Genomic DNA, 12,700 nt, shown 5'->3' with positions numbered 1-12,700 from the left:
GCCCATTTAGACAGAACTCCAAAGTTAAGTGTGCTCAGCTAGGAGTAGTGTCAGGATGGGTGACCGACCGGGAAGTTGCTCCTGGGTGCGCACAAGTGAGGACAAAGTGCGCAGAAAAGAGTAGTGTTGATCTGTGGGGCCAGTCTAGATCCCGCCAGGAGTAACGACCACCGGCGGGTGTGTCCGAGGCGTTACATGGCGGTCCAGCGCCCTGTGGGTGGTGGTTCCTGTTCGTCTCCTGCATCATCGTCCATACTGTCGATGTCTTTGGAGTCGAAGTCGAGCATGTCGGTTAAATCGTGGACAGTGGCTACTAAGTGGGTGGTGGGTGGGCAGCGAATTTCTTCGTCGTCCGCATCCCATTCTAGCCGGACATAGTTCGGCTAAGGTTCTCCTGACAAGGAGAGAGACCTTAATGAATTTAGCACATCGCCGAAAGGTGAGTGTTGAAACATATCCTAGGAGGTGAACTCCATGATCGGTGCCCAGTCGGATTCGATGGGCGCGGATGCAGGCGGCTCGGAGTCCGTGGCCGGAGACGAATCCAGTGACATAGGCTCGAATCCGTCGAAGATCAAGTCTCCGCGGATGTCGGCAGTGTAGTTTAAGTTTCCGAATCTGACCTGATGGCCAGGGGCGTAGCTCTCGATCTACTCTAGATGGCCAAGCAAATTGGCCCGCAGTGCGAAGCCGCCGAATACAAAGATCTGTCCGGGGAGAAAAACCTCACCCTGGACCGCATCGCTATCGATGATTGAAAGAGCCATCAAGCCTTACGGTGACGACACAGTGGAACTCTCAATGAAAGCACCAATGTCGGTATCAAAACCGACGGATCTCGGGTAGGGGGTCCCAAACTGTGCGTCTAAGGCGGATGGTAACAGGAGGCAGGGGACACGATGTTTACCTAGGTTCGGGCCCTCTTGATGGAGGTAATACCCTACGTCCTGCTTGATTGTTCTTGATGATATGAGTATTACAAGAGTTGATCTACCAGGAGATCGTAGAGGCTAAACCCTAGAATCTAGCCTATGGTATGATTGTATATTGTCCTACATACTAAACCCTCCGGTTTATATAGACACCGGAGGGGGCTAGGGTTACACAAGGTCGGTTACAAGGGAGGAGATCTACATATCTGTATTGCCTAGCTTGCCTTCCACGCCAAGGAGAGTCTCATCCGGACACGGGGCGAAGTCTTCAATCTTGTATCTTCATAGTCCAATAGTCCGGCCAAAGGATATAGTCTGGCTGTCCGGAGACCCCCTAATCCAGGACTCCCTCACTATCTCTTGAGCACTGCATTGGTTTTCCCTTGAAGAGGAAAGGGTGATGCAGTAAAGCAGCGTAAGTATTTCCCTCAGTTTTTGAGAACCAAGGTATCAATCCAGTAGGAGGCCACGCACGAGTCCCTCGCACCTACACAAACAAATAAATCCTCACAACCAACGCGATAAGGGGTTGTCAATCCCTACACAGTCACTTACGAGAGTGAGATCTGATAGATATGATAAGATAATATTTTTGGTATTTTTATGATAAAGATGCAAAGTAAAATAAAAGGCAATGAAAATAGCTGAGTGTTGGAAGATTAATATGATGGAAAATAGACCCGGTGGCCATAGGTTTCACTAATGGCTTCTCTCAAGAGCATAAGTATTACGGTGGGTGAACAAATTACTGTTGAGCAATTGACAGAATTGAGCATAGTTATGAGGATATCTATATATGATCATGTATATAGGCATCATGTCCAAGACAAGTAGACCGACTCCTACCTGCATCTACTACTATTACTCCACACATTGACCGCTATCCAGCATGCATCTAGAGTATTAAGTTCATACGAACAAAGTAACGCTTTAAGCAAGATGACATGATGTAGAGGGATAAACTCATGCAATATGATATAAACCCCATCTTGTTATCCTAGATGGCAACAATACAATACGTGCCTTGCTGCCCCTACTGTCACTGGGAAAGGACACCGCAAGATTGAACGCAAAGCTAAGCACTTCTCCCATTGCAAGAAAGATCAATCTAGTAGGCCCAACCAAACTAATAATTCGAAGAGACTTGCAAAGATAACAAATCATACATCAAAGAATTCAGAGAATATTCAAATATTGTTCATAGATAAACTTGATCACAAACCCACATTCATCGGTCTCAACAAACACACCGCAAAAGAAGGTTACATCAAACAGATCTCCACGAGAGAGGGGGAGAACATTGTATTGACATCCAAAAAGAGAGAAGAAGCCATCTAGCTAATAACTATGGACCCATAGGTATGAAGTAAACTACTCGCACTTCGTCGGAGGGGCTATGGTGTTGATGTAGAAGCCCTCCGTGAACGATGCCCCCTCCAGCGGAGCTCTGAAAAAGGCCCCAAGATGGGATCTCATGGATATAGAAAGTTACGGCGGTGGAATTAGGGTTTTGGCTCTGTATCTGGTAGTTTTGGGGTACGTAGGTGTAACGCCCTCGATGCGGCTATATCTCCCACGTGTCGAAGCACGACTTAGAGGCATAACCGCATTGAAAGCAATGTCGCAAGTGAGGTAACCTTCACACAACCCATGTAATACATAAGGGAAAGAGATACATAGTTGGCTTACAATCGCCACTTCACACAAATACATGAATAAAGCATTACATCAAACAGATACAATCAAGGTCCGACTACGGAACCGAAATAAAAGAAGACTACCCCAAATGCTACACAAATCCCCGATCGTCCCGACTGGGCTCCACTACTGATCAACTAGATCGAAACAAGACAAAGGACAAGATCTTCATCGAGCTCCTCCTTGAGCTTGGTTGCGTCATCTCCACGGTACCCTCGGCACCTGCAAGCTGGTTTTGGAAGTATCTGTGAGCCATAGGGACTCAGCAATCTCACACCCTCGCGATCAAGACTATTTAAGCTTATAGGAAGGGTAAAAGGTATGATGGGGGGCTGCAGCAAGCGACTAGCATATATGGTGGCTAACATACGCAAATGAGAGCGAGAAGAGAAGGCAAAAGCACGGTCGAACAACTATGATCAAGAAGTGATCCTACAACAACCTACGTCAAGCATTACTCCAACACCGTGTTCACTTCCCGGACCCCGCCGAGAAGAGACCATCACGGTAACACACGTGGTTGGTGCATTTTAATTAAGGTAAACTACAGGTTTTCTACAACCGGACATTAACAAATTCCCATATGCCCATAACCACGGGCACGGCTTTCGGAAGTTTAAATCCCTGCAGGGGTGTCCCAACTTAGCCCATCACAAGCTCTCACGGTCAATGAAGGATATTCCTTCTAGCGGGAAGACCCGATCAGACTCAGAATCCCGGTTACAAGACATTTCGACAATGGTAAAACAAGACCAGCAAAGCCGCCCGATGCGCCGACAAATCCCGATAGGAGCTGCACATATCTCGTTCTCAGGGCACACCGGATAAGTCAAGCTACGAGTAAAACCAACCCTCGAGTTGCCCCGAGGTGGCCCCGCAGGCTGCCCGTTTCGGACCAACACTCAGAGGAGCACTGGCCCGGGGGGTTTAAAATAAAGATGACCCTCGGGCTCGCGAAAACCCAAGGGAAGGTTATAGGTTGTTAGTGCAAATGGTAAAATCAAGGTTGGGCCTTGCTGGAGGAGTTTTATTCAAGGCGAACTATCAAGGGGTTCCCATTATAACCCAACCGCGTAAGGAACGCAAAATCCGGGAACATAACACCGATATGACGGAAACTAGGGCGGCAAGAGTGGAACAAAACACCAGGCATAAGGCCGAGCCTTCCACCCTTTACCAAGTATATAGGTGCATTAATTAAATAAGAGATATTGTGATATCCCAACAAGTAAACATGTTCCAACAAGGAACAACATCTCCATGTTCCAACAAGGAATAAACTTCAATCTTCACCTGCAACTAACAACGCTATAAGAGGTGCTGAGCAAAGCGGTAACATAGCCAAACAACGGTTTGCTAGGACAAGGTGGGTTAGAGGCTTGGTTCAACAATATGGGTGGCATGATAAGCAAGTGGTAGGTATCGCAGCATAGGCATAGCAAAAGAGCGAGCAACTAAGCAAGCAAAGATAGAAGTGATTTCGAGGGTATGGTCATCTTGCCTGAAATCCCGCAAGGAAGAAGAACGAGTCCATGAAGAAGATAAACGGACGTTGTCGAACGAATCCTCACAACACGATGTTACCGGATTACCGAGACGAAGCAACACCGGAAAGAAGCACACAACATAGTAAACAACCACCACATAAGCATGGCACGATGCGCAAACAAGTATGATGCATGTCCAGTTTAATGAGGCATGGCATGGCAAAGTGCACAAACAACCCTACAAATTAAGTGGAGCTCAATATGCAACGAGTTGCATATTGATGAAACACCACGACAACTATTTAGTTCTCTCTCGTTTAGGTACCCAACAATATTAAATGTTGATTAACATGGCAAGAGGTGAGGCATAACAAAACTACACCATCTAAACAATTTAAATGGGGCCGGATATAACAAATAACGAATCCGGTAAATCCCCATATGCATATATTAGGTTAGGTCCTGTTCTTCCCTAAAACATATTTTGGGGTTGTTAAACATGCAAAACAAGTACACCATGTTAAACTAGGCATTTTTCTACCCCATTTACATATAAAGTTTATTAAATTCCGAGTTACGGTTATTTAGCTATGAAATAAATCATTTTAGCATGGCATAGGAGCAAATTTAAACAAACAACATTTTAAACATTTTAAACATAGATGAAAGTTGCATATTATTAAACTATATGAAAAACTAAGCAAGTTTCATATTAAGTTTGTTTTAATCCGATGCACGGTTATTTACTTGTGAGCAAATTAAAATAATGGCATCCTCCTGTAATTATGCATGCACATGATGACATGACAAGATGCAACACGCAAGCGAATGACAACGCAACAACAGCGAATAACTGGAGGACACCTGGCACATCGGTCTCGGGGCGTTGCAACACTCCACCACTATGAGAGGATCTCGTCCCGAGATCTAGAATGGCACCGGAGGGAAAACGAAGAGGAAGAGAGGAGGTAAAACTAAGTTGCTTCTTTGACAAACGAGTGAAACCAAAGAACCTTGCGAGGCTGAACAAAAAGGAAAAGAGGAATGCCCCGAAGATGAACAAAATTGAAAACACTCCGTTGGAAAAGAGGAACAATGAACATTACGGAAAACTTGAGATTGCAGAGCTAAGAATGACGAGCGCAAAGGACAAGAAGGAATCGAAACCACTCTGGTTGAAATGAGGTAAACAAAGATCAAGAAGAATAAACATGGGCAGAACTCCGGTTGAAAAGTGATATGAAGCTTGATAAGATGAAAAGAACTTGAGCAAAAAAAAGACAAAACACTCCGGTTAAATGGGTAAGCAAAGAAAGAAGCATGATCTTGATAAAACAAGATGATGGGTTGAAAAGAGCAACATCGCAACGCCTCCGGAAGGAAGAAATAGAAGATAGATAATTGAAATAAAATAATGGGGAAGAAAATGCCAAGTTGTGCCACAATTGAGCTTGAAAAGGCATCCTTAGGAGAATGGTCGAACGGAGTTGTAGGAAAACCAACAATGAAAAGATAAGCTTGTAGTGGGCTTATGGAGAATATCTCAAAACTATGAGGTGAAATTCTGCCACTCACGGATAAGATTTGATTGGATTTGTATGTCATGGAGACGAGAAACTATTTCACCGGAAGGATAAATGAAGAACTTGGATCATTTATAAGCACCACAAATACCAACAATTCTTAGGGAAGGCTTTAGGTGCAACATGACGCAAGATAACTCCAACAAATAGATTGGTGGATTTAAGATATTTCATTCTTAACAACAAGTGAATCATGAAACATGAACTCAAGTTATCAAGAATGACATAATACCACCTCCAATGATATGGAAGAAAGAATTGCACTCCGGATTGCAAGATGAAGAAAAACTTGAGCTCCTCTGAAAAGAATCTTGATGAACACTTCGAGAAGGAATTAAATCCTTGATGAACCATCATGCAGAACCTTCATGAAGAACTCCGTTAAGCAAAAGAATGATCAAACGGAAGGAAAGAGAAGTTGAAAACACAAGGTGAATCCTTGTACCGATTTAGATGAATCTCCGTGGTGAAATAATTGAGAGAACTTGGAACTCCGGGAAAAAGAGAAGATGAAACAATTGAATTCAGGAATTTGATGGACCTCCGGAATAAGGAATTAATCACTAGGAAGAAACAAGAATAAGAATTACGTCATGCTTATCCTTCATCAATTTAAATTGATGACGAGCAAACGGATTTGGCATACTACTTATTCTCGTTGAAAAGGATTAAGAGAGATACCGATAACTTGATAAGGTCTTCAACGAAACACCGGTAGGATTGAAAAGAATGAAAGAATTGATATGATAACCATGGAAGAGAAACTTGAGAAAACCACCGTAAGAATTGAAAAAGAACGAAGAAAAGTTAAATAAACACCGGGAAGAATTAGAGAACGAATCAGGATACTTGAGGGAATTTGATACATGAGAACGAAAGGATCACGACTGATTAGAGAATATTTGAATCATGCACCAGTAAGATTGGAGGATGATAACTGAAAGCTGAGAAAGGAAAAAAAAACCTGAAATGATGGACTCCGGCTACTCAAACTGAGAAGACTCTTGAATTGCTCCGGATGGGTGAAAAGAAATCTCACAATCAAAACCAATTATGAGAGGATGGCAGCAAACTAAAACCATGAATCTTGAAGAGAATGGAGCAAGATTAAGAGGAAAAATCTTCTTCGGTCTTCAAATGTAGAGAATGACGATGAGAAACACCACCAAGAATTATCGAGATACTCCGGAATAAAGAAGAATGGAAAAGTTGAACCAACAATGAAAAGATTTTTAAAGATCTTGGAGAAAGGCATTTGACTGATGATAATTCATACTTACATCAAACTTCAAAAGAATTTAGGATAGCTCCGGGAAAAATAGAAGATTCAGGTAAGATCCTGGGAAAGACCTGTGGGTTAGGGCCCACTCAAAAGATACAATGTAGAACAATTTAAAAGAGAGAATGCACCGATTGAATTAAATGGCTAGAATGAGATAACAACCTCGAAATAGGTTGAACGGATCTTGAATGACAAGATGAGCCTTTTGAGAAAGCTTGAGCACGCCGGAACAAATGAATAGCGAGAAGTGAATTATTATGAGGTGCACCGGTATGAGAAGGCATTGAAATGAGGAAAGGGTAAGATCAACAAAGATTTACTTGAAACCACCGGAGAAGATAAAAGAAACGAAGAATGATGAACTAGAAGCTCCGTTAGTATCTTCATGAGAATCACTGGATAAGAACATTGAAGGAAAAGAATGGAGAGGCTTCACATCAATAAGATGGATACTCGATTAAGAAATCTGAGTCCTTGAAGAAAAACAAGGGAGGGAGGGCGGGAAAAACAAAGGCAACTTGGAGATGGATGAAACAAACAACATTGAGAAGAACTGATAATTGATCTTGCGAATGTTGAAGTGATCGGATCCACTTGAAGATAGACACACCGGTAGAACAATATTGGCATAACAATCTCGATTATCGAGAAGGATTAGTATTCACATCGGAGTATGAGAACACCATTTGGGGAAGGTATGGAATCAACACTTGACATTGAAGAAACTCGAATACCACAACTCCAAACAAAAACAAAGGATTGGCTTGCAGAATAAGCCGGAACAAACATATGAGATTTCGTCCGAAGTTTTCGTGGTGGGGCCTACACGGGCTCGATCGTAGAGCACCATCATGTACAAGGCAGTGCACATGACATACGAAGCGTCCCTGAGTCGGCATAGCCAAGGACTCTTTAAGACACAACGAGACCACTGTAAAACCAACCGTGAATAGGCGGACCACTAGACATCGAACCCCAATTTCATATCCTATATCCATCGGAAAGATATCCTAAGAGCTACTTGAATTCCCACTTATAAACTCCCGAAATTTTCCGGTTATGCAATCAGGTGTTGGGGATACAGGGGAAGCATAATATCTCACCCAAAACTAGCAAATCGTACATCCAGCTGTATCCATCCTTCAACACATAACCAAGAAACCTTCGGAAATCGTTTACCTCAACCTTCGAAAAGCATCCGTTATACGAGTTATGGCAATACTCCCGAACTCCTGCCCCAGTAATGGGTGGCGTCGAGGTTATCTCACCAACAACTGCATAAAAGAGATTTTCGATGTCGGCGAAACTAAACTCAGGCATTCCAGAACTGCAACGATAAAATTCTGACGACAACACCTCGGAGCTCAACTCCCCGGGACACTGCCACAACCCCTAAATGACAGGAGGCACCAAGAACAATGTTCTCGTCACAAAACCATCGGAACGATTCCAAGATACCTGCGTGATCCTAAAAAAAATTTTAGTGAAATTTGAGAAGAGAAGAGTCAAAACTCTACGTCAGGAGGCCTCACCAGAGCGACGAAGGGACTGAGGAGTAAAAATAATTCCTAACTCTCCGATATACATAATCCTAAATGACTCAAAACATTTTTCTAGTCTCAACACCGCCAGCTATTTGATCAAGCAGGGGGCTCCTAACGTCGGGGAAGGCTCTGATACCAACTTGTAACGCCCTCGATGCGGCTATATCGCCCACGTGTCGAAGCACGACTTAGAGGCATAACCGCATTGAAAGCAATTTCGCAAGTGAGGTAAACTTCACACAACCAATGTAATACATAAGGGAAAGAGATACATAGTTGGCTTACAATCGCCACTTCACACAAATACATGAATAAAGCATTACATCAACCAGATACAACCAAGGTCCGACTACGGAACCAAAATAAAAGAAGACTACCCCAAATACTACACAGATCCCCGATCGTCCCGACTGGGCTTCACTACTAATCAACTAGATCGAAACAAGACAAAGGACAAGATCTTCATCGAGCTCCTCCTTGAGCTTGGTTGCGTCATCTGCACGGTATCCTCGGCACCTGCAAGCTGGTTTTGGAAGTATCTGTGAGTCACGGGGACTCAGTAATCTCACACCCTTGCGTTCAAGACTATTTAAGCTTATAGGAAGGGTAAAAGGTATGATGTGGGGCTGCAGCAAGCGACTAGCATATATGGTGGCTAACATACGCAAATGAGAGCGAGAAGAGAAGGCAAAAGCACGGTCGAACAACTATGATCAAGAAGTGATCCTAGAACAACCTACGTCAAGCATTACTCCAACACCGTGTTCACTTCCCAGACCCCGCCGAGAAGAGACCATCATGGTAACACACGCGATTGGTGCATTTTAATTAAGGTAAACTTCAGGTTTTCTACAACCGGACATTAACAAATTCCCATCTGCCCATAACCGCGGGCACGGCTTTCGAAAGTTCAAATCCCTACAGGGGTGTCCCAACTTAGCCCATCACAAGCTCTCACGGTCAACGAAGGATATTCCTTCTAGCGGGAAGACCCGATCAAACTCAGAATCCCGGTTACAAGACATTTTGACAATGGTAAAACAAGACCAGCAAAGCCGCCCGATGCGCCGACAAATCCCGATAGGAGCTGCACATATCTCGTTCTCAGGGCACACCGGATAGGTCAAGCTACGAGTAAAACCAACCCTCGAGTTGCCCCGAGGTGGCCCGCAGGCTGCCCGTTTCGGACCAACACTCAGAGGACACTAGCCTGGGGGGGTTTAAAATAAAGATGACCCTCGGGCTCGCGAAAACCCAAGGGAAGGTTATAGGTTGTTAGTGCAAATGGTAAAACCAAGGTTGGGCCTTGCTGGAGGAGTTTTATTCAAGGCGAACTGTCAAGGGGTTCCCATTATAACCCAACCGTGTAAGGAACGCAAAATCCGGGAACATAACACCGATATGACGGAAACTAGGGCGGCAAGAGTGGAACAAAACACCAGGCATAAGGCCGAGCCTTCCACCCTTTACCAAGTATATAGATGCATTAATTAAATAAGAGATATTGTGATATCCCAACAAGTAAACATGTTCCAACAAGGAACAACATCTCCATGTTCCAACAAGGAACAAACTTCAATCTTCACCTGCTACTAACAACGCTATAAGAGGGGCTGAGCAAAGCGGTAACATAGCCAAACAACGGTTTGCTAGGACAAGGTGGGTTAGAGGCTTGGTTCAACAATATGGGTGGCATGATAAGCAAGTGGTAGGTATCGCAGCATAGGCATAGAAAAAGAGCGAGCAACTAAGCAAGCAAATATAGAAGTGATTTCGAGGGTATGGTCATCTTGCCTGAAATCCCGCAAGGAAGAAGAACGAGTCCATGAAGAAGATAAACGGATGTTGTCGAACGAATCCTCACAACACGACGTTACCGGATTACTGAGACGAAGCAACACCGGAAAGAAGCACACAACATAGTAAACAACCACCACATAAGCATGGAACGATGCGCAAACAAGTATGATGCATGTCCAGTTTAATGAGGCATGGCATGGCAAAGTGCACAAACAACCCTACAAATTAAGTGGAGCTCAATATGCAACGAGTTGCATATTGACGAAACACCATGATAATTATTTAGTTCTCTCTCATTTAGGTACCCAACAATATTAAATGTTGATTAACATGGCAAGAGGTGAGGCATAACAAAACTACACCATCTAAACAATTTAAGTGGGGCCGGATATAACAAATAACGAATCCGGTAAATCCCCATATGCATATATTAGGTTAGGTCCTGTTCTGCCCTAAAACATATTTTGGGGTTGTTAAACATGCAAAACAAGTACACCATGTTAAACTAGGCATTTTTCTACCCCATTTACATATAAAGTTTATTAAATTCCGAGTTACGGTTATTTAGCTATGAAATAAATCATTTTAGCATGGCATAGGAGCAAATTTAAACAAACAACATTTTAAACATTTTAAACATAGATGAAAGTTGCATATTATTAAACTATATGAAAAACTAAGCAAGTTTCATATTAAGTTTGTTCTAATCCGATGCACGGTTATTTACTTGTGAGCAAATTAAAATAATGGCATCCTCCTGTAATTATGCATGCACATGATGACATGACAAGATGCAACACGCAAGCGAATGACAACACAACAATAGCGAATAACTGGAGGACACCTGGCACATCGGTCTCGGGGCGTTACAGTAGGTATATATAGGAGGAAGGAGTACGTCGGTGGAGCAACATGGGGCCCACGAGGATGGAGGGCGCGCCTGGGGGGTAGGCGCGCCCCCCTACCTCGTGCTCTCCTGGTTGATGTCTTGACGTAGGGTCTAAGTCCTATGGATCACGTTCGTTCTGAAAATCACGTTCCCGAAGGTTTCATTCCGTTTGGACTCCGTTTGATATTCTTTTTCTGCGACACTCTGAAATAGGCAAAAAAACAGCAATTCTGGGCTGGGCCTCTGGTTAATAGGTTAGTCCCAAAAATAATATAAAAGTGTATAATAAAGCCCAATAATGTCCAAAACAGAATATAATATAGCATGGAACAATAAAAAATTATATATACGTTGGAGACGTATCAATCATGACCGTCAAGTTGCCTAATGTCACCTACGAAGTTGGTTTTGATGAAGTTTTTTTTCTCAAGAAACTTTGCTGTCACAAAGAGGCAACGTTTGTACTACAATAGGCAACTTTCGGTTAGGTTGTGTATCATGATCACCTATCATCTTGATGTTTTTTTGAGTTGGCTATGATGACTATAAAATTTCCTAACATCACCTATAATTTTCCTAGCATCAACTATGAAGTTGCTTTCGACGAACTTTTTTTCTCGAGCAACTTTGGTGCCACGGATAGACAACTTTCGTACTACATTAGGCAACTTTCGTACTATAGTAGGAAATTTTCTGTTAGTTTGTATATCATGGTCATCTATCATCTCGTTGTTCTTTTGAGTTGGCTATGAGGACTATCAAATTGCCTAGCATCACCTATAAGTTGCCTAGCGTCAACTATGAAGTTGTTTTCAATGAACTTTTTCTCTCAAGAAACTTTGGTGCCACAGAGAGGCAAATTTTGTACTACGGTAGGTAACTTTTGGTTAGGTTGTGTATCATGGTCATCTACAATGACTATCAAATTGCCTAAGATCACTTGTAAATTGTCTACCATGACTACCTACCAACTTTGGTGTTACATGATGCACCTTGTTGTTAGATTGCCTAGCATAACTACCTATAAACTCAATGCTCTTATAAAGTTGGTTATCATGGCCGTCAATTTGCTTAGCGTCACCAATGAAATTGCTTTTGATGAAAAAATCTCAATCAACTTTCGTGCCATGGAGAGGCAACTTTATTACAATAAGGAACTTTCACTTAAGTTGTGTATCATGGTCATCTATCATCTCAATGTTCTTTTGAGTTGGCTACGATGACTACCAAGTTACCTACCATCACCTATAGTTGCCTACCAAGCTTTGTACCATCACTTTTGACTAATTAACTAGTAGAACACATTATACAATACAGTTGCTTCTGTGCGGCACTAAAGCTATCTTCCATAAACAAGAAAGTTGCTTTGAAAGTGGTGCAAAATTTATCACCCCGCATAACTTGGCCTCTTTCCCTGGATAGAAGTGGTGTGAAGTTGTCAACCGCCCGAGCAACTTAGCGCTTGTCCATGTCTTTGGAAACTCG

This window comes from Triticum urartu, chromosome 4A (genome assembly GCF_056163025.1).
Source record: "Triticum urartu cultivar PI428250 chromosome 4A, HENAU_Tu73, whole genome shotgun sequence".
NCBI classification, from domain to species: Eukaryota; Viridiplantae; Streptophyta; class Magnoliopsida; order Poales; family Poaceae; genus Triticum; species Triticum urartu.
Note: the sequence above shows the minus strand (reverse complement) of the source record.